This window comes from Triticum urartu, chromosome 4A, assembly GCF_056163025.1.
Source record: "Triticum urartu cultivar PI428250 chromosome 4A, HENAU_Tu73, whole genome shotgun sequence".
NCBI classification, from domain to species: domain Eukaryota; kingdom Viridiplantae; phylum Streptophyta; class Magnoliopsida; order Poales; family Poaceae; genus Triticum; species Triticum urartu.
Genome location: NC_141876.1, coordinates 618,747,388 through 618,775,189, shown reverse-complemented (window position 1 = coordinate 618,775,189; position 27,802 = coordinate 618,747,388). Strand labels below are relative to the sequence as shown.

The window sequence follows — 27,802 nt, the reverse complement described above, 5'->3', positions numbered from 1 at the left end:
GTTGCAAGCCTCACTTTTCATATTTTCATTCAAAAATGTAGAAAAAGGGACCATGAAAGGTTACTTCTCTCTTTAACCCAATGCTCACACAAACACAGCAACCAAGCACCTACCTAATCTAATCCCACCAAGCGAGAGGTTGCCTACCTCACTGTGCCCTCTTACAATCCACAAACACATCAACACTGTCCTGGGTTTAGTACGCTGCTGGCTGGGGATCCATGGTCATGAGCGGGATTGGGTGTGTGATTGCGGTCGCCGTGGCAAAGCAGATCGTCAGCAAGCTATTTGTCGGCGGTGAATACGCTGCGGCGGAAGTCACTCTGCAGTGGAGGTACAGAGAGCAGGTGCTGGAGATGGGGGAGAAGATGAAAGATATCGAGGCCGTGCTGGGCGATGCCGACGAGAGGTCGCGTCGAGGAGGAGAAGCCGGAAGAGTGTTTCAGCGGTGGCTTATGAAGTTTAAGCGTGTCGCCTACGACGTCGAGGACGTGCTGGATGAGCTTGACGCTGATGAGCTCATCAGCAAGACACAATCCAAGGTAACTAACTCTTCTACTCTCCCATCTCCTCTCAGCCGGTGAGGCCACGGGTTCCTCCCTCTTTCCGTACGCCTCTCTGGCGGCTTCCCATCTCTTAAGCTGTCACTCGCATGTTCGTCTTCTTCTTCTTCAGTCTGCGCAGAGGCCTCCAGACACTAATTGCCGAAAAAGGCTTTCGTCCCGTTTTATATATAAAGCAACGAGTACAAATCCGGGTACAACACCAACCCCCCACACACCACACACACCCAAGGCAAGATACAAGGGTGCCGACGCACCGCAACACTACCCAATCGACCACCATGCACACTACCAAACACTTGGGGGTCGACGAGGACCTTCCGAGACCTGGCCACCGAGAAGAAGTGAAGCGGGACAATGGCGAAGCATGGACTCCAAGGCGGTGCCTTCAAGAGGGGAACGACACCGAAAGCCGCCACCGCCCGATCGTGGAGATCAAGTTTTCACCCCGAGCAACATGGAGAGAAGAGAACACCACGATGGAGTCTTCATGAAGGAAACGACGCCCGCGGTGCCGCCACCGTCGGCCGGAGAAGACCGAGCAAGTTATGTACTCCGGTGTTAACCCTCTACCAAACCACCATGCTTCGCCAAACATCACCAACCATGCCACCCACGTGGCCATGGCTGCCCAACCGCATCCAAGACACGCGCTCCGCCCACGAACACCGCGTCTCCCGCCGCCAGGGCCGCCACCCAGCATCCAAGCAACTCCGTGAACACCCAAAGTCCTTGGCTTTGGCCTGACTGGCAGCCCTCACCTATGAAGATGCCAGCAACCGCCCTGCCTCGAACATCGCCAGACCCCCAACAAAGAACACACAACCAAGGAAAGGGGGAGGAGGAGCGGACGCATCCGGGCCGGTGCACCCCTGCACTGGCGACGGGTGGCCATCGGGGCCTCCCATCCCTCCTAAGAACTCCCCATCGGACACACCCCTGTGTGGCCTCACCATGGCGCCCGCCGCAGCTCGACGCGAGGCCACCAACGGCAGCCCACCCAACCATCGACAAGAAGCGCGAAGCCAGCCCGCACCTGTAGCCAAGAGCACTCACCGGGAGAGCCATCCCGCGCCGCTCGCCGCCGCCCAGGGGCCGGAACAGGGGAGACGGCCAGCGCGCACCACCAGCACGCGCGCCCGCCACGAGCCCGACCACCGCAACGGAAGCTCCCGCGCCCGCCGGATCGCCAGATCTGGCCGAGCCCAGACCTGGCCACCACCGCAGCCACGAGCGCGAGCCGCCCCATGCAGCCCACCGCGCCGCCACCAAGCCCTCGCTACCCTGCCGCCAGTGCCCGCCTCCGCGCCCGCACCAGCGCGAAGCACCGCCGTCCGCCGCCGCCCTGCGCCAACAGCTCCGAGCGGGATGAAGATGAGCCCCGCTGCCACCGGCGCCGGTGGGCTTTGCCCGGCAGCGTGGTCCGGCGGCGGCGAGGGAGGGAAGTGACGAGAGGAGGCCCGAAGCCGGCAGCTAGGGTCCCCGCCCCCCCCCCCCCCCCCCGGTCGCCACACGGGAGCGACGCGGGGAGGGAGGGAGGGTAAACTATCAACACCCTCCAGAGATGTTGGAAATATGCCCTAGAGGCAATAATAAATTGGTTATTATTATATTTCCTTGTTCATGATAATCGTTTATTATCCATGCTAGAATTGTATTGATAGGAAACTCAGATACATGTGTGGATACATAGACAACACCATGTCCCTAGTAAGCCTCTAGTTGACTAGCTCGTTGATCAATAGATGGTTACGGTTTCCTGACCATGGACATTGGATGTCGTTGATAACGGGATCACATAATTAGGAGAATGATGTGATGGACAAGACCCAATCCTAAGCCTAACACAAGATCATGTAGTTCGTATGCTAAAGCTTTTCTAATGTCAAGTATCATTTCCTTAGACCATGAGATTGTGCAACTCCCGGATACCGTAGGAGTGCTTTCGGTGTGCCAAACGTCACAACGTAACTGGGTGGCTATAAAGGTACACTACAGGTATCTCCGAAAGTGTCTGTTGGGTTGGCACGAATCGAGACTGGGATTTGTCACTCCGTGTAAACGGAGAGGTATCTCTAGGCCCACTCGGTAGGACATCATCATAATGTGCACAATGTGATCAAGGAGTTGATCACGGGATGATGTGTTACGGAACGAGTAAAGAGACTTGCCGGTAACGAGATTGAACAAGGTATCGGTATACCGACGATCGAATCTCGGGCAAGTATCGTACCGATAGACAAAGGGAATTGTATACGGGATTGATTAAGTCCTTGACATCGTGGTTCATCCGATGAGATCATCGTGGAGCATGTGGGAGCCAACATGGGTATCCAGATCCCGCTGTTGGTTATTGACTGGAGAGTTGTCTCGGCCATGTCTGCATGACTTCCGAACCCGTAGGGTCTACACACTTAAGGTTCGATGACGCTAGGGTTATAGGGAAAGTATGTACGCGGTTACCGAATGTTGTTCGGAGTCCCGGATGAGATCCCGGATGTCACGAGGAGTTCCTGAATGGTCTGGAGGTAAAGATTGATATATAGGAAGTATGGTTTTGGCCACCGGAAGTGTTCCGGGCATCACCGGTAGTGTACCGGGACCACCGGAGGGGTCCGGGGGTCCACCAGGTGGGGCCACCAGCCCCGGAGGCCTACATGGGCCAATAGTGGGAAGGGACCAGCCCCTAGGTGGGCTAGGGCGCCTCCCACCAAGGCCCAAGGCGCCTCCAATAGGGGAAGGGGCAAACCCTAGGGCAGATGGGCCCTAAGGCCCACCCTAGGTGCGCCTCCCCCTCTCCCCCTTGTGGCCGCCACCCTAGATGGGATCTAGGGCTGCCGCACCCCTTGGGGTGGGAACCCTAGGTGGGGGCGCAGCCCTCCCTCTCCCCCTATATATAGTGGAGGCAAAGGGGCAGCCCAACACACGATTCAATCTCCTTGTTGGCGCAGCCCTACCCCTCTTCCTCCTCGTCTCTCGTAGTGCTTGGCGAAGCCCTGCTGGAGTCCCGTGCTCCTCCACCACCACCACGCCGTCGTGCTGCTGCTCGATGGAGTCTTCCCCAACCTCTCCTTATCCCCTTGCTGGATCAAGGCGTAGGAGACGTCACCGGGTTGTGCGTGTGTTGAACACGGAGGTGCCGTCCGTTCGGCACTAGGATCATCGGTGATTTGGATCACGACGAGTACGACTCCATCAACCCCGTTCACTTGAACGCTTCCGCTTAGCGATCTACAAGGGTATGTAGATGCACTCTCCTTCCCCTCGTTGCTAGATTACTCCATAGATTGATCTTGGTGATGCGTAGAAAATTTTGAATTTCTGCTACGTTCCCCAACAGTGGCATCATGAGCTAGGTCTATGCGTAGTTACTATGCATGAGTAGAACACAAAGTAGTTGTGGGCGTCGATATTGTCAATTATCTTGCCGTTACTAGTCTTATCTTGATTCGGCGGCATCGTGGGATGAAGCGGCCCAGACCAACCTTACACGTACGCTTACGTGAGACCGGTTCCACCGACTGACATGCACTAGTTGCATAAGGTGGCTGGCGGGTGCTTGTCTCTCCCACTTTAGTCGGATCGGATTCGATGAACAGGGTCCTTATGAAGGGTAAATAGAAATTGGCAATTCACGTTGTAGTTTTGGCGTAGGTAAGAAACGTTCTTGCTAGAAACCTATAGCAGCCACGTAAAAAACTTGCAACAACAATTAGAGGACGTCTAACTTGTTTTTGCAGCAAGTGTTTTGTGATGTGATATGGCCAAAGGATGTGATAAATGATATATGTGATGTATGAGATGATCACGTTCTTGTAATAGGAATCACGACTTGCATGTCAATGAGTATAACAACCGGCAGGAGCCATAGGAGTTGTCTTTATTTTTGTATGACCTGCGTGTCATTGAGAAACGCCATGTAAATTACTTTACTTTATTGCTAAACGTGTTAGCCATAGTAATAGAAGTAATAGTTGGCAAGCAACTTCATAGAGACACGATGATGGAGATCATGGTGTCATGCCGGTGACAAGATGATCATGGAGCCCCAAGATGGAGATCAAAGGAGCTATATGATATTGGCCATATCATGTCACTATTATTTGATTGCATGTGATGTTTATCATGTTTATACATCTTATTTGCTTAGAACGACGGTAGTAAATAAGATGATCCCTTATTAAAATTTCAAGAAAGTGTTCCCCCTAACTGTGCACCGTTGCGAAAGTTCGTCGTTTCGAAGCACCACGTGATGATCGGGTGTGATAGATTCTTACGTTCACATACAACGGGCGTAAGCCAGATTTACACACGCGAAACACTTAGGTTGACTTGACGAGCCTAGCATGTACAGACATGGCCTCGGAACACAAGAGACCGAAAGGTCGAGCATGAGTCGTATGGTAGATACGATCAACATGAAGATGTTCACCGATGATGACTAGTCCGTCTCATGTGATGATCGGACACGGCCTAGTTGACTCGGATCATGTAATCACTTAGATGACTAGAGGGATGTCTATCTGAGTGGGAGTTCATAAGATGAACTTAATTATCCTGAACATAGTCAAAAGGTCTTCGCAAATTATGTCGTAGCTCGCGCTTCAATTCTACTGTTTAGATATGTTCCTAGAGAAAATTTAGTTGAAAGATGATAGTAGCAATTATGCGGACTAGGTCCGTAAACTGAGGATTGTCCTCATTGCTTCATAGAAGGCTTGTGTCCTTAATGCATCGCTCGGTGTGCTGAACCTCGAACATCGTCTGTGGATGTTGCGAACATCTGACATACACATTTTGATAACTACGTGATAGTTCAGTTAAACGGTTTAGACTTGAGGCACCGAAGATGCTTTGAAACGTCGCGAAACATATGAGATGTTTCGAGGGCTGAAGTTGGGATTTCAGGCTCATGCCCACGTCAAGAGGTATAAGACCTCCGACGATTTTCTTAGCCTGCAAACTAAGGGAGAAAAGCTCAATTGTTGAGCTTGTGCTCAGATTGTCTAAGTACAACAATCATTTGAATCGAGTGGGGGTTGATCTTCCAGATGAGATAGTGATGTTTCTCCGAAGTCATTACCACCAAGCTGCTAGAGCTTCGTGATGAACTATGATATATCAGGGACATATATGATGATCCTTGAGATATTTGCGATGTTTGACACCACAAAAGTAGAAATCAAGAAGGAGCATCAATTGTTGATGGTTGGTGAAACCACTAGTTTCAAGAAGGGCAAGGGCAAGAAGGGATGCTTCATGAAATGGCAAATCAGCTGCTGCTCTAGTGAAGAAACCCAAGGTTGAACCCAAACCCGAGACTAAGTGCTTCTGTAATAAGGAGAACAGCCACTGGAGCAGAATTACCCTAGATACTTGGTAGATGAGAAGGCTGGCAAGGTCGATAGAAGTATATTGGATATACATTGTGTTAATGTGTACTTTACTAGTACTCCTAGTAGCACCATGGTACCGGTTCGGTTGCTAAGTGTTAGTAAACTCGAAATAAAAGGCTGCAGAGTAAACGGAGACTAGCTAAAGGTGAGTTGGCGATATGTGTTGGAAGTTTTTCCCAAGCTTGATGTGATCAAGCATCGCACGTTCCCTCTACCATCGAGATTGGTGTTTGCGTTGAGCATAGACATGATTGGATTATGTCTATCGCAATACGGTTATTCATTTAAGGAGAATAATGGTTACTCTGCTTATTTGAATAATACCTTCAATGGTATTGCACCTAAAATGAATGGTTTATTGAATCTCGATCGTAGTGATACACATGTTCATGCCAAAAGATATAAGATAGTAATGATAGTACCACCTACTTGTGGCACTGCCACATAAGTCATATCGGTATAAAACGCATGAAGAAGCTCCATGTTGATGGATCTTTGGGCTCACTCGTTTTTGAAAAGTTTGAGACATGCGAACCATGTCTATTGGTGTATATGCATGAAGAAACTCCATGCAAATGGACCGTTTGGACTCACTTGATTTTGAATCACTTGAGACATACAAATCATACCACATGGGCAAGATGACTGAAAGCCTCGTTTTCAGTAAAATGGAACTAGAAAGCAACTTGTTGGAAGTAATACATTTTGATGTGTGCAGTCCAATGAGTGCTGAGGCGTGTAGTGGATATCGTTATGTTCTTACTTCACAGATGATTTGAGTAGATGTTGAGTACATTTACTTGATGAATCACGAGTCTGAATTATTGAAAGGTTCAAGTAATTTCAGGGTGAAGTTGAAAGATCGTCGTGACAAGAGGATAAAATATCTATGATATGATCATAGAGATGAATATCTGAATTACGAGTTTGGCATAGAATTAAGACATTATGGAAATTGTTTCACAACTAATACAGCCTGGGACACCATAGTGTGATGGTGTGTCCGAACATCATAACTGCACCCTATTGGATATGATGCATACCATGATGTCTCTTATCGAATTACCACGATAGTTTATGGGTTAGGCATTAGAGACAACCACATTCACTTTAAATAGGGCACCACGTAATTCCGATGAGATGACACCGTATGAACTATGGTTTAGAGAAACCTAAGCTGTCATTTCTTAAAAGTTTGGGGCTGCGACGCTTATGTGAAAAAGTTTCAGGCTGATAAGCTCGAACCCAAAGCGGATAAATGCATCTTCATAGGACACCCAAAACAGTTGGGTATACCTCCTGTCTCAGATCCGAAAGAAATAAGGGATTGTTTCTACAATCGGGTCCTTTCTCGAGGAAAAGTTTCTCTCGAAAGAATTGAGTGGGAGGATAGTGGAGACTTCATGAGGTTATTGAACCGTCTCTTCAACTAGTGTGTGGCAGGTCACAAGGAGTTGTTCCTGTGGCACCTACACCAATTGAAGTGGAAGCTTATGATAGTGATCATGAAACTTCAGATCAAGTCACTATCAAACCTCGTGGGATGACAAGGATGCGTACTACTTCAGAGTGGTATGTAATCCTGTCTTGGAAGTCATGTTGCTAGACAACAATGAACCTACGAGCTATGGAGAAGCGATGGTGGGCCTGGATTCCAAAATGGCTCGAGGCCATATAATCCGACAGAGGATCCATATATGAAAAAAAAGTGTAGACTTTGGAAGAACTACTTGATGGTCGTAAGGCTGTTATGTACATATGGATTTTGAAAGGAAGACGGAAAATGAAGGTAAGTATCACCATTAAGAAAGCTCGACTTGTCGTTAAGATGTTTTCCGACAAGTTCAAGGAGTTGACTACGATGCGACTTTCTCACTCGTAGCGATGCTAAGAGTCTGTTGGAATTATATTAGTGATTACTGCATTATTTATGAAATCTTGCAGATAGGATGTCAAAACATTGTTTCCTCGACGATTTTCTTGAGGAAAGGTTGTATGTTATACAACCGAAAGGTTTTGTCAATCCTGAAAGATGCTAATAAGTATGCAAAGCTCCAGCAATCCTTCTAAGGACTGGAGTAAGCATCTCGGAGTTGGAATGTATGCTTTGATGAGATGATCAAAGATTTTGGGTGTATACAAAGTTTATGAGAAACTTGTATTTCCAAAGAAGTGAGTGGGAGCACTATAGAATTTCTGATGAATATATGTTGTTGACATATTGTCGATCAGAAATGGCGTAGAATTTCTGGAAAGCATATAGGGTTATTTGGAAAGTGTTTTTCAATGGAAAGCCTGGATTAAGCTACTTGAACATTGAGCATCAAGATCTATAAGGATAGATCAAAACACTTAATGGTACTTTCAAATGAGCACATACCTTGACATGATCTTGAAGGTGTTCAAGATGGATCAGTCAAAGAAGGAGTTCTTGCCTGAGTTGTAAGGTATGAAGTTAAGACTTAAAGCTCGACCACGACAGAAGAAAGAGGAAGGACGAAGGTCGTCCCCTATGCTTTTAGGCTCTATACGGTATGCCATACTGAGTACCGCACCTGATGTGTGCCTTGCCACATATCTGGCAAGAGGGTACAAAGGTAATTTAGGAGTAGATCACCAGATAGCGGTCTAAATTATCCTTAGAGGAATAAGGATATGTTTCTCGGTTATGGAGGTGATAAAGAGTTCGACGTAAAGAGTTACGTCGATGCAAGCTTAACACCTATCCGGATAGGTCTGAGTAGAGATACCGGATACGTATAATGGAGCAACAATTTGGAATAGCTCCAAGTAGAACAGTTATTTGAAATGGCTCCAAATGTAGCGTAGTAGTTGCATCTACAAGATGACATAGAAAATTGCGAAGTACATACGGATCTGAATGTTGCAGACCCGTTGACTGAAACCTCTCTCACAAGCATAACATGATCAAACCCAGAACTCTTTGGGTGATAGTCACATGGGGATGTGACCTTGAGTGTTAATCACATATCGATGTGAACTGGATTATTGACTCTAGTGCAAGTGGGAGACTGTTGGAAATATGCCCTAGAGGCAATAATAAATTGGTTATTATTATATTTCCTTGTTCATGATAATCGTTTATTATCCATGCTAGAATTGTATTGATAGGAAACTCAGATACATGTGTGGATACATAGACAACACCATGTCCCTAGTAAGCCTCTAGTTGACTAGCTCGTTGATTAATAGGTGGTTACGGTTTCCTGACCATGGACATTGGATGTCGTTGATAACGGAATCACATCATTAGGAGAATGATGTGATGGACAAGACCCAATCCTAAGCCTAGCACAAGATCATGTAGTTCGTATGCTAAAGCTTTTCTAATGTCAAGTATCATTTCCTTAGACCATGAGATCGTACAACTCCCGGATACCGTAGGAGTGCTTTGGGTGTGCCAAACGTCACAACATAACTGGGTGGCTATAAAGGTACACTACAGGTATCTCCGAAAGTGTTCGTTGGGTTGGCACGAATCGAGACTGGGATTTGTCACTCCGTGTAAACGGAGAGGTATCTCTGGGCCCACTCGGTAGGACATCATCATAATGTGCACAATGTGATCAAGGAGTTGATCACGGGATGATGTGTTATGGAACGAGTAAAGAGACTTGCCGGTAACGAGATTGAACAAGGTATCGGGATACTGACGATCGAATCTCGGGCAAGTATCGTACCGATAGACAAAGGGAATTGTATACGGGATTGCTTAAGTCCTTGACATCGTGGTTCATCCGATGAGATCATCGTGGAGCATGTGGGAGCCAACATGGGTATCCAGATCCCGCTGTTGGTTATTGACCGGAGAGTTGTCTCGGCCATGTCTGCATGACTTCCGAACCCGTAGGGTCTACACACTTAAGGTTCGATGACGCTAGGGTTATAGGGAAAGTATGTACGCGGTTACCGAATGTTTTTCAGAGTCCCGGATGAGATCCCGGACGTCACGAGGAGTTCCGGAATGGTCCGGAGGTAAAGATTGATATATAGGAAGTATGGTTTTGGCCACCGGAAGTGTTCCGGGCATCACCGGTAGTGTACCGGGACCACCGGAGGGGTCCGGGGGTCCACCAGGTGGGGCCACCAGCCCCGGAGGCCTACATGGGCCAATAGTGGGAAGGGACCAGCTCCTAGGTGGGCTAGGGCGCCTCCCACCAAGGCCCAAGGCGCCTCCAATAGGGGAAGGGGCAAACCCTAGGGCAGATGGGCCCTAAGGCCCACCCTAGGTGCGCCTCCCCCTCTCCCCCTTGTGGCCGCCACCCTAGATGGGATCTAGGGCTGCCGCACCCCTTGGGGTGGGAACCCTAGGTGGGGGCGTAGCCCTCCCTCTCCCCCTATATATAGTGGAGGCAAAGGGGCAGCCCAACACACGATTCAATCTCCCTGTTGGCGCAGCCCTACCCCTCTTCCTCCTTGTCTCTCGTAGTGCTTGGCGAAGCCCTGCTGGAGTCCCGCGCTCCTCCACCACCACCATGCCGTCGTGCTGCTGCTGGATGGAGTCTTCCCCAACCTCTCCTTCTCCCCTTGCTGGATCAAGGCGTAGGAGACGTCACCGGGCTGTACGTGTGTTGAACACGGAGGTGCCGTCCGTTCGGCACTAGGATCATCGGTGATTTGGATCACGACGAGTACGACTCCATCAACCCCGTTCACTTGAACGCTTCCGCTTAGCGATCTACAAGGGTATGTAGATGCACTCTCCTTCCCCTCGTTGCTAGATTACTCCATAGATTGATCTTGGTGATGCGTAGAAAATTTTAAATTTCTGCTACGTTCCCCAACAAGAGACTAATTTATACCAGTAGTATTTTTCCTGGGGCTGCTTCTTAAGTTCTGCCTGCCTGCATGTACCCCCGGCCTCTCTGAATCTGAAATAAGATGATATCAATTGTTTTGATTATCCTGCAGGCTCAAGTTGACTTCAACTTCTATTTTTGCAGGCCAGCTTATGGTTTTCGAGAAACAATCAACCCCTGCAGCGAATGACCATGCCCCACAAGATGAAAAAGGTGATGAAGAAAATAGACCAGATTAAAAAGGAGGGTAGTAGGGATCTCAAACTTGTGCCTCACGAAGCAAGGGAAGAAGGGAGCAGAAACAATGAAACACTTGCAGCCAACTGGAATGCTCATGGAATGGAAACATGGATGGTGGGGAGGGGTATCGAGAAGGAGAAGATAATCAGAATGTTACTCACAGGTGAAGAAGCTAACCAGGATATCTCCATCATTCCAGTTGTCGGCCTTGGTGGCATAGGCAAGACAACATTGGCTGAATCAATTCTTGCAGACAAGAGGGTCAGTGTCTTTGACATCTCAATATGGGTTAATGTGTCCATGCAGTTTGATTTGCACAAAATTGTGAGTGTCATCCTAAAAAGAATGATGGATAACACTATCAACCTTAACAACTATGATTTTCAGTTTCATCTGAAAAAAGAACTTGCTATTAGAAGATACTTGATTGTTCTGGATAATCTCTGGGAAGAAGATGGAAATAATCTTGAAAGGCTCAAGGAGATGTTACAGCATGGCCGAAAGGGCAGCCGTGTTATAGTAACTACCCAAAACCTACGCGTTGTGCAACAATTGCGCACTGGTTTTCTTGCAAATCAGAGGAAAAATTGTCCAGTTCCAGAGTCCGACATAATTGATTTGGGTGTTTTAGAACCCGCAGAATGTTGGGAATTAATGAAGCAAAGGGCATTTGGGCCTGATGATGACCATAGTGGCTTGGAAGAAATTGGAAAGCAGATTGCAGCCAAGTGTGGAGGATTACCGCTCGTGACAAATGCTCTTGGGCAAGTAGTGTCAGAGCTAAGGACTGTTGCGGCATGGGAACATATAAGAGACATCAAGGTCGATTTGGGTTTGAGAGAAGTACATCAGAAAGAAACATTAGAGAGGCTAATGCTGAGCTATTACTGCATGAAGATAGAATTCAGAATGTGTTTCACGTACTTGGCAACCTTCCCCAAGGGCTTTGTCATGTACAATAATCATCTAATCCAGCAATGGAATGCACTTGGATACATTAATTCAAGGCATGATGGTCAAAGGTGCATCAACTACCTTTTGGGGATGTCCTTTCTTCAGATTCCAGGATACGCTTCGGTTGGTACCTATAGACACCATTTTACTAGTTCCCTTTTACTAATTTTTTTCTTACTGTATGTATAGCCAAGAACACACTTTCATAGATTATACTCTTTTATGGTTCACAATTTGGCCCTACACTTGGTATTTAATTTTTGTTAATGATTTAATATATCTATTTGTAAATTTAAATTTATGATCAGCATTGGTATGTTCAGTTTTGTACTTTACTAGGTCTGTTGTTTTGATTATGTTCAGTTTGTATATTGTTTTTTTTTTCGTTTGAGATTATTTCTTTGTCCTTCAATTCCTGGATCTAATGTCTAGATTATGTGCCACAAAATCTAAATATATTTATCAATCTATAGATTCTCCGTTATATATCTCTCCAATGATATGACATATTCATGATTCAATCCTAGTTAGAGTCCATCAAATTATGTGCATGGTGCTATTCATTTCCCGTGAAAATTTGCGGCATTCCTTTTGCAACCTGCCACTTATTTTTGGGAAAAGAAGATACATCCCCCCTACATGTATATTAACTTAGTAATTTTAGAAAATAGGCTTTTGAACTCTAGCTTAACTTAGTAGAGTATCAAACCACAAGATGTCATTTCTAGAGCTACGAACTTAACATTACTACCAAGGTGTACTAGCCAACACTTATATCAAATAGTGGAGCAGTGCTGTTGGTGCATCAGATGGCGTGAACTTCAGCATCGTTCAAAAATCTTCTCTATGTGTATAGCCAATCAGGTAAGGGATTCCTCGCCCACCGGTGCCCATCAGGGAATCTGGTTGTCCACAGCACACCCCCCCCCCGGTCGGGTGGACACTGGGGTGTTTGGGACGGCGCCACAGCGCAGGGATAGGTTGCTCAGGGCGGCGTTGTGACCAATGACTACTAGGACCAGCTGGAGGGGAGGTCGGGCGGCGCGCCGTCGAACGGGAGAGCTACGTGCTATAGGAAGGGTGGATCAACGAGGTGGAGGCTATCGGAGCACCATCATCGATGGCGGGCTAGCAAACAGTGGCTACTGAAGTGGTGATTGGCAGCGGCAGCGTGGACTTGTGGTGTGCTCGCGTGGAGAATATGCGGAACGGAGAGAGTGGCTGTCAGCTGGGAGGGGTTGTGGGAATAGGGAAGGCTAGACTTCGGGAAAGGTATTCAGGTTTAGGCCCTTCGGGTTTCAATCGTGGTCCGACATCAGGGTGGACACGGTTCGGGCCGGTCCGGTCCCTGACCGAGCCGTCGTTTGGACCTGCCGTCAGCGGTCCGGACCGGACCGGACCGAGCAGCATCGTGGTCCTGTTTTCAGGGACCGGACCGGCAGTGACGAAGCCCGAGCCAGACTGAGCGGCTCGTTTGGACCGGCCGGTGGTCACCGCAGAGCATGCGCCGGAGCACGGCGACGCGGGGAGGGCGCTGGAGGCAGCGGGGCTCGTCGTGGAGGTGTTCGGTGACTTTGGGAGGCCAAGAGGGAGCTTAGGAATCGAGGAGGGAGGCCGGGGCATGGCAGCGACGAAGAATCTGGCACGATGGCCGATGCACGACGGCCGGTGTACAGTGGTGGTGTAGGGCCTCCCGCTTCATGTTCTACCTGCCAGGTGATAGATCTGAGCACGACGCATCCATTAGACATGCTTGCCAGCGTCAGGAAGGCCGGTGGCCGCGCGGATGAGCGACGGCGGCGCTGACCAGCGCACGAACGACGGCAGCTGGCGTAGCTCCGGCGACGCTCCCGCCACGTGCTTGCCACGCCCTCGCACGCCCCCGCCACGCCCTCGGCACGCCCCCATCACGCCCTGCCTCGTCCCAACATGCCCCCGCCACGTCCCGCCATGCCGCCGGCTGCCCACGCTCGTGTTCGTCGGTCCGCTTGGTCGGACCGAGCTTTAACCGGACCGGACCGAGGGATTTTCGGTCCCGTTTCCAGGGACCGGACCGGCTGAATTTTATGCCGAGCCAGGACTGAGCCTGCCCGGACCGAGCGGGCCACGAGCCGGTCCTAAAGACCGCTCGTGCCGTCCACCGTGAGTCCCACATGCAAGGCCCCTCCTGGCGGCGGTTCCTTTATGGCTAATATTCCTTTATGTTTTTATTTTGAGACAATCATATTCCTTTATGTGGTTCATGTGAATCTGGCCCAGGACTTCACCATGGGCCAAGTGCATACGGTAGGCGGTAGCACTGTTCAAAATTATTGTCCTCCTTCAGTCCCTATTTACATGGTCTCCACATATTTCGTTCAACTTTGACCACCAATTTGACCAATAAAAACGTGAGTTAAATGTGCCGTCAGACCCAAGCCATGAGCACCGTCTCGCGAAGAAGAGACCACGCCAGCCCTAAGATCACTGTTTGCCTTCCATGCATTTCCTCCACGCGGAACACTGTGGATGTGAGGCCCCCCACCACCATTATATGAAAATCCATGGTTTCTAGTAAAAGATTGTGTCACTACAAGAAATATGTCAACTTGTGACCACCACTATTGGTCACTGAATGGTCACAAATTTCCATTTATGACCTTTTTGTGACCAAAAACATAAGGTCAAAAGCTGGCCGTCGTAAACTGACTATAGCGACCTTTCTTCTGGAATGGTCGCAAACGTTTATGACCAAAATATGTCCACTGTGGCGTTTTGGTCACTAGCAACCTCCGCAGGCCACGTAGGCATCCAGCGTGGCAAGCTGATGTGACACAAGATTCAGCCCGGTCCAATTCGGTTTTCTACATGGGCCTAGCCCATTAATTCAGCCTATTAGTGTTTTTTCTCATATTAATTTTGGCTAGGTAGATGGGCCAAGCCCAGCAATTAAGCCTTCTCATTTTTGGGCCATGGCCTTTTCGGCTAGACAGTTTTATTTTTCTTTTTTCAAAAAATTCCTCTAGTTAGATGGGTCCCAATGGTCAAGTTCTAGTAAGTGGGCCCCTTTTGTCAATGCCTTTTTCTTCTGATTTTGATTTGACAGTAAATAAATAATCAATATTTAAATCAGCACATACATAAAACATAAGAAATACTTCAAGTAACAGCAACCAGAATCAATCTGTATACAATGACAATCAATGTTACAATCTCTACAAATATTGGGATCCTGCTCCAGGTACAAATTCTACTAGTGTAATAACACATATACAAGTAGAATCACTGTTAAACATATGCAGTGACAATCGGCACAAACTGGGTCCCTGCTCCAATCATATTAAACATATGCACGACTCAATGGGCGACCATACTTGACTAGGCCATGACCTTCATTACACTGGACTAACAGAATGACAATATGAACTATCAGCATGCCTTCCACGGTTGCCCTGTTACATGAACCAGAAGAGAAGAATCAAAAAATTTGTGGCCAATATATTATGAACAAACCAATCAAAAAACAAACAAGTTCTTTAGAATGATAAGACAAATTCAGCTAGTACAATGCTTTCATTCTCCAGCAAGTTAAAATGAGATAATCATTCATACAAGAAAGGTGACGAAAGAAAATAGAGCATTTTACTCATAGCATGCAAAGTATCAATATTCTGATAAACATATACAAGTGTAAATGTGAACTATCTTACACCCAAATGAATGGCTGCTTGTGGAAGAAATATGTTAAACCAGGTTAGTTGTAACGGAGAGTGGCTGACTTACATTGGCCGTAGTGGTCGATTGTGGCCTGAACAAATCTGTTGTAGTCGTCTGGGTCTGCGACGTCCCCGAGGAGAATGGTCACGTCCGGCGCGCCGAGCTCGAAGGCACGGTCGGCGACCTGCCACAGGCTCCACTCCCTCCTTGCTACTAGGGCAAGGCATGCCCCCTTGGCAGCGTACTGGTAAGCCAGCTACTGCATGCAGAAGAGAAGATCCCAAGTTGTTTGGAGTTAACAACGAAAGTACTGTATAATGTTTAGAACATGTATATTCAATATGACAAGTAGAAAAGCAGAGTTCTAGCAGAGTAGCGTAAGAAGCAGAGGAATTCCAATTCTGTAACAAGAGGAAACAGAGTTGTCCTGTGCAACAAGAGGAATTCTGATTCTGTAACAAGAGGTAGAATTAGCATCACTAGCTCCGTTGCTGTTGTTTGCATATTACTTAAGTAGTTGTCTGCCTAAGCAAATAGAGAGGTATATGTAGCAAGAACACACAATGTGATGACAGTATGAGTGCACTATAACTCAGGAAGTAAAAAGAACATAAATTCATTTGGGCTGATTTGGACACAGCCAAGAAAAACTTCTTACAAATAAATTCATGGAAGCATATCATCCTTTTAGTCCCTCACTCATATCTCCTAGTAGTATTACATAATGCCTAGTGAGTGATCTAGCAATGTACTGTACAAGAGAGTATATATGTGTACGGATTCCTGCAGCCAGATTCTATCAGTAACATGCATGTATATATTGAAGTAAACGTAACAGAGAGTATCTTTGGAAGCATTCAAAATATATTCAATGTTGGAGCTGCATCTTACAACTCAAGGAGCCACATGAAATCCATGGAAGGACCTTACTGTGACAATTCACTTGTATAGTCCTGCCTCATGTGCATAATGCCGTTGCAAACAATTTAGATAGTGTATGTATACATATAGATAGAAAGAAGCGCTTGATCAACAAGCTGCTGTAATAATGTGTGTGTATATATATAGTGTATGTATATAGATAGATAGTGCACCAATAATTTTTTAGAAGGTAACTGAACTTCTGTGCACACATTTAGATAGAAAGAAGCGCTTGATCAACAAGCTGCTATAATAGTGTAGATATAGAAATGCTAACAACATGAATGTTCCATCAGGCCATGATCAACTACTCCAAACCATTACATGCTTTGCAAGAAAATAATAGAAAAAGTAATCAGCAGATGACACAATGAACAAGTGAAGGCTTTAAATATCTCCCTGTCAAAGATTCAAGTCGATGAAGACATGCAGTACAAGGAGGAGCAGCCTTGCATCATCGTTTGCTCAGATCGACACTGGAAAGTGTGCTGCTATACCATGATCAGAACCCGCACGACACAGCCTCTCTGTCCCCCACCTCAACTCGCCCATGCTGCTACTGCAGTTGGATGTAAGTGTGTAAATACAACATACTTTGCATTATGTATCTAGACTATAGCATCTTGCAGCTAGCAGTACATGAATTCAACTCAATAGTATAATAAACATCCGCTGGAAGTTGTCAGCTCAAACATGTCTTAGTTTTTTCAGAGAAAATAGGCAGGAATTAAGATCCAAATGTGCATGTATAACCAAAACCTATAACAACCAGAAGCTATCAGAATAAATCATAGAGGCTGGCCGAACTAATTGGCGCACTCAAACGATACAAGAGAGCGGCCCGGTGAACAACTAAGCAAGCATACACAGCAAGTAAAACTACATCACCAAGGCAAGTCATGCACAAATTGTTGACAGTAAGATGCAGGGACATGTTAATTTAGTGTTCAGCAGCATCGTCAAGCCACATTAACTCTGTGAAACAATACAAATCAATGGTGATGTTGAATCACGTACAATAAATGTCCAAATCAGACTATGAAATATCTGTGACAACAGACAAATGATCACCGCATGGTCATATCAAATCAACTGCAGCCTAGCTATAACTATCAGGCACACCAAGAAAAATTTGCACAGAAACTATCAACAAAGATGCAGCAAGGAATGGAGGAATGGATGGTCACCGTTACTGAAGTTGATGCTTCAGGAGCCCGCCGGCGTGGTGGTTCAGGTGGTCGAGGAAGAAGAGGAGCATTACTGCATAATCATCATGAAACATAGCTGGACACTTCACCTGTGTTAAGAACCAAGCAAATGGTAGTATAAGCACACGATGCACAAGTATATTAAACGGAGCAGAAAACTGCGTGTGCTGTGTTTAATCCCTCGACATGAACATTTCAGCTTCAGTTGGGTTTTACTTCAGTATGTCATCTGAAGAAAAAGGGGACATGTTTTTGTTCCATTATTTCGTTCACTAGATTAGTGTTCACCATTGATTTGTAAATCTAGTCCATTTGAGCACTATGAAGACAGAGCAATCCAAACTGCTATTACTAATTAATTCTAATCTCAGAGAACAAGATACCACGAGATGAATGATGGCACTCAAATTCTAATCTCACATAGATAAAATTCATTGCCATAGTAAATTAGTAACATTACATCTTCCCTTGGGTATATATAGTAAGTCAAGTTCGTTCTTATAAGCAAGTGTTCACGGGTTACCCTTAACATGGTTGTTTAACTTATACTTAAATGTGAATAACAGTACATATCAGAATCATGGATTTGATTTAAAGTGTCAGCTATGGATAAAATCATGCACAGTCCAATATAACCAGAACAACTGCAACCAGAGTAGGACGTTGACGTACCTGAAAAGCCCGACGACCTTCGGCAGAAATCAACAGGACCAACGGACGGATCCAGGGTTGTTGCAGCTCCTCCATGTGGGTGCTCAGGAGGAAGTGACCTTCGTCGGTGAGCTGCAGCTGCGTGGGGAAGGGAGTCAAGCACGCATCAGCATCATGGTTGGATCAAATGAAATCAATCCAAGAGGATAGGGGAAGATGGGCACCTTGAATGGAAGATGCACACCTCCATGGATAGGAAGAAGCAGATCACCACCGGTGGTGGTGAGCTCCATGGCATGGCGCAGCAGATGATGAGCTCCTTGGACATCGCTCGTCTCGTACCCCTCCGGGTCGCGGGTTGTAGGCCGGCTCCGAGGTGTAGGACGGGCGGGCGGCGAGGTTGGTCGAGGACGAGGGGCGCGAGGGGAGAGTAAGGGCGGCGGTGAAGGTGGGTGGCGGCGAGGATCTAAGGGGTGGGTGGTGGCGACGAGGGGGACGAGGGGGTTCTGCATCGGGGCGAGGATCTGAGGGGTGCGTGGCGGCGACGAGGGGACTGGGGGGTTCTGCATCAAGGTGGGGAGGGGAGATGTGGTGGAGGTGGGTGGCGGCGAGGGCAGAGGTGGGTGGCGGCGAGGGGAGGGGTGGGTGGCGGCGAGGGATCTGGATCGGGGAGGGTGACGGGAGGGGGTGCTACCAGCCTGGGCAGCGGGAGGGGCTGCTGCTGCCTACCCCCGAGCCGCGGCGGGGAGGGCGGCTGCTGCGTCGCCGGGATCTCGCCGGACGTTGGTGTGCTGGTCACGAGGATCGGCGGCTGGAGGTGGCGGCGGCAAGGGAGGAAGCTAGGGTTCGCGCAAGAGAGAGGGGTTGGGTGGGGTTCGAGCTTGAGGGGAGAGGGGTGGGGTTCGCTCAGGAGAGAGGGGTTGGGTGGGGTTCGCGGTGGTGGGATGGATGGACGGAAGGATGGACAGATGGATGGATGTATGGATGAACGGATGTTCTCCATGTCAGCGATCCATGCCACAACTGACTCCACCAATCAGGATTAAGCCTACATAATTTGGTTTTTTCTTTTGTTTCTCTTATATTTTTTACCCTCTTATTTCGGGTAACATTCAACATATTACCTTCTTATAGTTTGTTAAAATTAACCAATAATGTGCAGATGTGTGTATCTTGGGATGACAAACAATGTTGATTTGGAGGTTTTCTTTTTCACGACGCAAAAAAAAAATCATTTCCATTTTCCGAGTGCCCAAAATGAGTTTTTTTGTGAAGGACCTACCAAATAATTGTTGCAAAATTAGACCAAATTATTTTTCTAAAAGACTAGGTCATATTTAATTCACAATTGACCAGATGGTTGAGTGTCAAAAATTTTAATCCACCTCTGGTGAAAAAGACAAATTTTCGCCGATTCAGCTGGAAGCGGGTCAAATTTGAACTGTAGCTACCTCATAGTTTTCTATTTATTTTTTCCAAAAATCATTTCTAGGTAGATAAGTATCTATTTAATCAAAGAAACACCAAAAAAATTCCAAGATTCAACCACTAGCTAGGAATGGTTATTCCCGCCGTTTTGACCGCATTTTGAAACGGGCATAAAAAATTCAAAAAAAATCAACAAATTTGGAAACCTTCGCATTGTGTCATTATATGTGGCCAAGTTCCCAGGAAAAATAACAAACTTGTAATACGACAATTATTTTAAAAAAGTGTTCTCAGAAACGAGCTATCACGTGTGGAGATCAATGGCTTTCAAGCCAAATGATCAATCTTATGGCCACATACATGGCATAGTTTGTTCAAATGATCTCATATTGTGCACAAGGATGCATATTGGAATGGCAAACAATGTTGCCTAAGAAAGTTTTCATTTTCGTTGGACGAAAGAACCATTTTCCATTTTTCGAGTGCCCAAAAGGAGGGTTTTTTGTGAAGGACCTCCCAAATAATTGTTGCAAAATTGGACCAAATCATTTTTATAAAATACTAGGCCATATTTAATGCACAATTGACAAAATGGTTGGGTGTAAAAAGTTTTGATCCACCTCTCGTGAAAAAGACAAATTTCCGCCGATTCAGCTGGAAGCAGGTCAAATTTGAACTGCAGCTGTCTCATAGTTTGCTATTTATTTTTTCCAAAAATCATTTCTAGGTACATAAGTACCTATTTAATCAGAGAAACACCAAAAAATTCCAAGATTCAACCGCTAGCTAGGAACGGTCATTCCCGCCGTTTTGACCGCATTTTGAAACGGGCATAAAAAATTCAAAAAAATCAAAAAATTGGGAAACCTTCGCATTGTGTCATTATATGTGGCCAAGTTCCCAGGAAAAATAACAAACTTGTAATACGACAATTATTTTAAAAAAGTGTTCTCAGAAACGAGCTATCACGTGTGGAGATCAATGGCTTTCAAGCCAAATGATCAATCTTATGGCCACATTCATGGCATAGTTTGTTCAAATGATCTCATATTGTGCACAAGGGTGCATATTGGAATGGCAAACAATGTTGCCTAAGGAAGTTTTCATTTTCGTTGGACGAAAAAACCATTTTCCATTTTTCGAGTGCCCAAAAGGAGGTTTTTTGTGAAGGAACTACCAAATAATTGTTGCAAAATTGGACCAAATCAATTTTATAAAATACTAGGACATATTTAATGCACAATTGACAAAATGGTTGGGTGTAAAAAGTTTTGATCCACCTCTCGTGAAAAAGACAAATTTCCGCCGATTCAGCTGGAAGCGGGTCAAATTTGAACTGTAGCTGCCTTGTAGTTTGCTATTTATTTTTTCCAAAAATCATTTTTAGGTACATAAGTATCTATTTAATCAGAGAAACACCAAAAAATTCCAAGATTCAACCACTAGCTAGGAACGGTCATTCTCGTCGTTTTGACCGCATTTTGAGACGGGCATAAAAAATTCAAAAATAATCAAAAATTGGGAAGCCTTCGCATTGTGTCATTATATGTGGCCAAGTTCCCAGGAAAAATAACAAACTTGTAATACGGCAATTATTTTAAAAAAGTGTTCTCAGAAACGAGCTATCATGTGTGGAGATCAATGGCTTTCTAGCCAAATGATCAATCTTATGGCCACATTCATGGCATAGTTTGTTCAAATGATCTCATATTGTGCACAAGGGTGCATATTGGAATAGCAAACAATGTTTCCTAAGGAAGTTTTCATTTTCGTTGGACGAAAAAACCATTTTCCATTTTTCGAGTGCCCGAAAGGAGGTTTTTTGTGAAGGAACTACCAAATAATTGTTGCAAAATTGGACCAAATCATTTTTATAAAATACTAGGCCATATTTAATGCAAAATTGACAAAATGGTTGGGTGTAAATTTTTTTGATCCACCTTTCGTGAAAAAGACAAATTTCCGCCGATTTAGTTGGAAGCAGGTCAAATTTGAACTGCAGCTACCTCATAGTTTGCTATTTATTTTTTCCAAAAATCATTTCTAGTTACATAAGGACCTATTTAAGCATAAATACATGGTTTGGTGGCGATACGTCGAGGTTTGGGCGGTGGCCGATGGCCCCAACTCTAGAGCGCGTAAACTCGCATGCCCGTCGCGTGGTCACCGCGTGACCGTAATGTTGCCATGTGTTCTGGGCGGCCTAGGCATGTCTAGTGGGTTGGGCACTCCCCAGGTTGGTGCTAGGAATAAAATTACAACATAAGATTCTCACGAGGAGACCGATCGATGCTCAAACATGAATTAGCAGCCAAGTGTTTGATTAGCGGTACGGGAAATGCACATGGCCAATGGGCGTGAGTTTTGGCTGAGGATGATCATCTACTAAGGAGAATGTCTCCACAAAATTTTTAGCTCAAAAGGAGGATCCTAGGTGGTACTTGCTTTGCAAAGTACCACGCTAGACAAAAATATGAATGTTGAAGCTGGGCTCAAAATAATGAATGGATTGAGCTGAAATTTTTTGGAGGATGGTTATTTGGGCATAGGAAAGCATTGTAGAAAATTGATACCATTTGGACATGCCAAAGTAGTACTTCCTTCACAATGCTCTTCTATGGACAGAAACTTGGGAAAACTAGTGAGAGAGATTGGATGAATGAAATGAGCTCAAAATTGGTGTAGGTAAGTTACTTAGGTATGGTCATGCGCTGGTAAATTTTCAGATCATTTGGGTAAGCCTAGCTAGTACTTACTTCACAAAGCTTCTCTCGAGGTAGAAACTTTGGAAATTTCCCGAGAAAGATTTACTAGGAAAATTGAGCTGAATATTATCATGTGGCAATGATTTGGGTATGGAAGAGTGCCCGAAAAGTTTGAGGATAATAGGAGGGGTCTATATAACACTTGCTTTGCAACGTGCCAATTTAGCCATAAAATATAAATTGAACCTGGGCTCACATAGATGGCTTTACTGAGCTACAATTTGGAGGAGGGTGATAATTTGGGCATATGAAGAAACTGTATAAATTTCATGTCATTTAGAGATATAAAAAGGTACTTCCTTCACAATGCTTCTAGGTGGACAAAAACTTTGGAAATTTGCCGAGGAAGATTTGCTAGGCAAATGGAGCTGAATTTTGTCATGCGGTAATGATTTGGATAGGAAAGAGTGCCCAAAAATTCCTAGGGAAATCAAGAATATATAAATAGCACTTCCTTCATAAAGTGTTGTTGTGAACATAATAGGAAAATGAATATTGTTGAATTAGTTTTGAACTAGGCAAGGAAGGATTTTTACATATTTGATGAATATATGACCCAAAGAATTTATGAGATTTTTTGGGAATTTTGGGAATGATAGAAATATAGGTTGCTTCACAACCTAGGGCAAAAACTGCCACATGGACATGACACATAGGCAAAACTGATGAGATGGCGCCTAGTCATCACAACCCACCACAATCTACAAGGCTATGACCATCTATATTGGTCATGATCAGCAAGAAATAAGGCAGCGGACTAGCACAGTTTGCTTTGTGACCATTTCGTGTAAGGAAATTACGACCTTTTTGACCAAAATGGTCGCAATGGTTTAGGGTTTGGAGCCCCCTGAACAGCTTTTGACCAATTGGTCTAAAATGGTCAGAGATTTATGACCAATTCTTCGAGGGTCACTGACAAAAGGTCATAAGTTGACATATTTCTTGTAGTGTGTGTAGGATAATTGCTATGTATAAGGCTCCACAGATTTTCGGGACATTGCAATTTTACTGTGTCTTAGTGTCTTCTCTTAACTCCATTTTAATACATTTTCTGTTGTCAAGGGGTTTTAGATTTCTTTTTGCAATAATATATTGATAGTAATTTCCTCTGCAGGCCAGTCCAAGTCCGTTGCATTGCAAATCTCCTCCAGAACTCGTCATGCATGATTTGGTGCATGATCTTGCATGAGAAATTGTTGCTGATGAATTCATTGATATGAATGCTACCAAAAGCACCAGCTGGAACATACCTCATTACTACCGACATGCACAGTTAACCAACTTCAATAATGATCCTGAGGTTTTCAAATATGTTCCAGATAAGCTGAGGTCCCTCCACCTTAGAGATTTCGGGGGATTGCAACTACCGAAAAAGGCATTTGCTCAGTCCAAGTACATACGTGTCTTAGATTTAAGTGGACATTCAGCCAAAGGCCAATCTGCTCCAAGTAGCATGATGCTGCCAACTTCTGTAAATCAATTGAAGCTACTTAGGTACCTTGATGCCACAGGCTTGCCAATAACATCACTTCCAAAGTATTTTCATGCACTTCAAAACATGGAAACTCTTATTCTGTCCAATTCCTTGCTTGAAACCTTACCTGACAGTATTTGTCACCTTAGCAAACTCTGCTATTTGGACCTATCTAGCAATAGCAGCCTCAGTAAGCTACCTGCATCACTAGGGGAGCTCTCTCAACTCTTTTTCTTAACCTATCCGGGTGTTGTATACTCCACGAGTTGCCTGACTCTATCTGTGAGCTTACATGCTTACACCACCTAAACATGTCAGATTGTTGTGCTCTTCAAAAGCTACCTGATAAATTTGGTGGCCTTCATAACCTCTCATTCCTAAACTTGTCAAGTTGTTCAAAGCTCACCAAACTACCTGACAATATAAGCTTCCCCTGTTTAGAACATCTGAACCTATCGAGTTGCCATGAGCTAGAAGACCTACCAATTGATTTCGCTCACATTCAGAAACTTGAGTTTGTGAACCTCTCTGGTTGCTACAAGGTTTCAATGCTGCCAGGATCATTTTGCCAACTTAATCATTTGAAATACCTAGATGTTTCAGATTGTCACAACCTTGAAAAACTCCCTGAATATTTTGGTCATCTCATCGAGCTTGAATATTTGAACCTAACAAGTTGTCCTAAGCTCCGACAATTGCCTGAATCACTATGCAAGTTGTCTAAGCTGAGGCGTCTCCATTTGTCATACTGTTTGAGGCTCCGTGAGCTCCCCTCCTCATTTGGTGACCTTAAGCTTCAAATACTGCACATGAATGGTCTTCCGGAGATAAATAACTTCCCTGATAGCATTGGTGACATGACTAGTCTACCCAGTTTGTGATTGATATTGCAACTTCTAAGCTGCGTAAAAAGATTCCAGCCATTGAAAAGCGTCTAAATCTTGTGGGCACAGTAAGACATCACGTACATGAGATAGAGAGTAGAGGATGCAACAGTATAGTGAATCTTTGGGGATTGACTTGTTCAGAGCTGATACTTGAAGGCCTTCAGAATGTCACGCATCCAGAAGATGCAGACAGAGTCAAACTACGTGATAAATCAGATATTCGAGTATTAAAACTTCTATGGGAAAACGAAGGAGGTAAATCTGTGCTGGACAGGCTCGTACCTCCATGGACTCTTGAAAACTTTTCGCTAGTTGGGTTTACGAGCAAGGATTTCCCTAACTGGTTGTTTCACATGTCGTCCTACCTCCCTTTTCTCAGCGAACTGGCTCTTGATGCTTTGGAAGCATGTGATTGTCTTCCTCCATTCGGGGCACTGCCAAATTTAAGAATGTTGTCTCTGAAGAACATTCCCAACATTAGGAAAATCGGTAAGGAATTCTATGGAGAGGGCGGACCTTGTATGAAACTAAGAGTTCTGCAATTGGAGTTGATGGAGAATTTGGTGGAATGGTGGACAACAAAGTCAAGTAAAGAAAACAAAGAGTTTTTAATCCCTAATTTGCATCTTTTGTTGGTAGTGGACTGCCCAAAGTTGAAGTTCCTACCATATCCCCCAAGAAGTATGCATTGGGGTTTGAGCAACAGCGAGACAATCTGGCCAGAACGAGGGTTTGGAATGCTCTCCTCTTCCATTCGCCCTTATGAGATGGTTCTAAAGAACTGTAGTTTCTCTCAAGACAAGTGGGATAGTCTTCAACATTTTCCCACCCTTGAGAATTTTTATGTATACTCCATCAGTGGCTTGAGAACTTTGCCAGAGGTCATGCGATGCTTCACCTCTCTCACTCGACTATGGTTACTGTCGTTGAATGACCTGGAAATATTACCGGAATGGTTGGGACAGTCCACTTCTCTAGAAAAACTTTTCATCGGAGATTGCCCCAGCCTGACATCTTTGCCTGAAAGCATACAGAGTCTCCCTGCTTTGAAGCTACTCGACATTGCTCGATGTCCAAGTCTGATTGCAAGGTGCCAAGGGGAGGATGCCCACAAGATTTGTCACATCCCCAAAGTCCAATTCGGGCATTGAAGGAGTCACTGTGAAGCAACGCGCTGATCGCGTTGTACAAAGTTATGAAGAGCTGGGTGTCGGAGAGGAACCGGTGGAAATTATTGAACCCCTCTGCCCTTTGGTTGGACAACGACGAGGCGGAGGTGTGCAGCTCCTTCCAGTGTCGTGGCGTGGTGCTCAACTCCATACTTCATACTCATCACAAGGAGGGAGGTGCTGGATTTGGACGAGGTGTCGCTCTGGCTGTGCCAACAAGTGTTGGATGCTGTCCTGCTGCTGCTGCAGTACAGAGGAGGTAAGCGACCTGGAGCCTTCTTTTTCAAGTGGTTCTCTACTCCATCCATTAGCAATTTTTTTTCTTAGTAGTCATCTTTTTTCAAGTCCAGTCATCTTTTTTAGATGAGATGCAGTCTTAGTTGTACCCAATCTTCTAAATATTTAGAAATTGAACTTGCATCGAAGAATAATAAAAGGGACTTGCCTTTCATGGTTGCTACTTGGCTGCACAAGTTCTTATTGGTTCTCTTGTCTGTTTGTACTGCTTACTTAACTTGAAAAAAAAAATCTCTTCAAGCATGCAATTTTCATTGTACCATGATATCCAGCTGACATCCATATGACTTAGTCAATCATGTGCGCAGGCTAACATTGCTGTTCCAGAATGGGAAAAAAGAAAGAAAGAGGAAGAGCTCAAGGAAGCAGGGATTCTCAAGGAGCGTACGCTTATGAGGGAAGAGGTCTCAAGTCCTGACTGACCCATGTCATGGTTCTTGTGCCTGACGAGAGGAACCCCTGCTTTATATTCCCCATCAGCTTTGACCCCGTAAGTAAGATTACTAATTTCAACTCAAGCATTTCTTTTTCTGTCAATGCTCGATTCGTTCATGTATGTAATTTATCTGTTGTGTTGGTGCTTTTAGTTTCCGTGTACTTGCTAATGTTGCCGTTGTCTGCCAGTTCCAGGTGTGCATCACCGATCCTGGTTGGTTGCTGTATAAAGGTTGCTTCATGATACTTCAGGTGATCAATATAGCAGCAAGTATAGAAGGGTGAGCACGCCCATGCGTGCCCCTAAATGGGTCAAGCCCGACAACTCAACGTAGCTTTCCTATTTCTTTTTTTTCTCTTTTTATTATATATATTTCGAAATGGTCTAAATGTATACGCATTTTGAAAAACATGTTAAATTGCAGCAAAACATGGTTAACATAAAATATGCAAAAAATTGTCGATGTAAGTTTTAAATATGTGTTCTCTTATTTTAGAAAATGCTCATTACATATAGAAAAATAGTCTTTGCATTTTTCTCTCTAAATTTTCATGTAATTTTTAAAAATATCCATGTATATTTTAAGAAGGCACGTGTATTCTAAAAAAAGTATTCACACATTATCAAATAATGGACACTTTATCATGTATTTAGAAAGATATTCGCAAATTGTCAAATAATCTACACTTTATTAAAATGTTTCTAGCTACTTAAAAATATTAATCCTCATTTATTTAGAATAAAGTATGTGTGTACTATTGGCATGTGCATTCGTTTGATGCAAAAACCTAGCCGGTTCATTTATCCTCTCTACTACTACCTCTGTAACTTAATATGAGATGTTTTTTTGACAATATGACTATGTCAAAAAACGTCTTATATTAAGTTATGGTGGGA

General features: G+C 45.0%; 1 pseudogene; it reads left to right on the top strand.

Annotated features, from left to right (window-relative positions):
• On the top strand, window positions 1-27,189 carry LOC147977474 (uncharacterized; annotated as a pseudogene).
• Window positions 27,190-27,802: the final 613 nt, after the last annotated feature.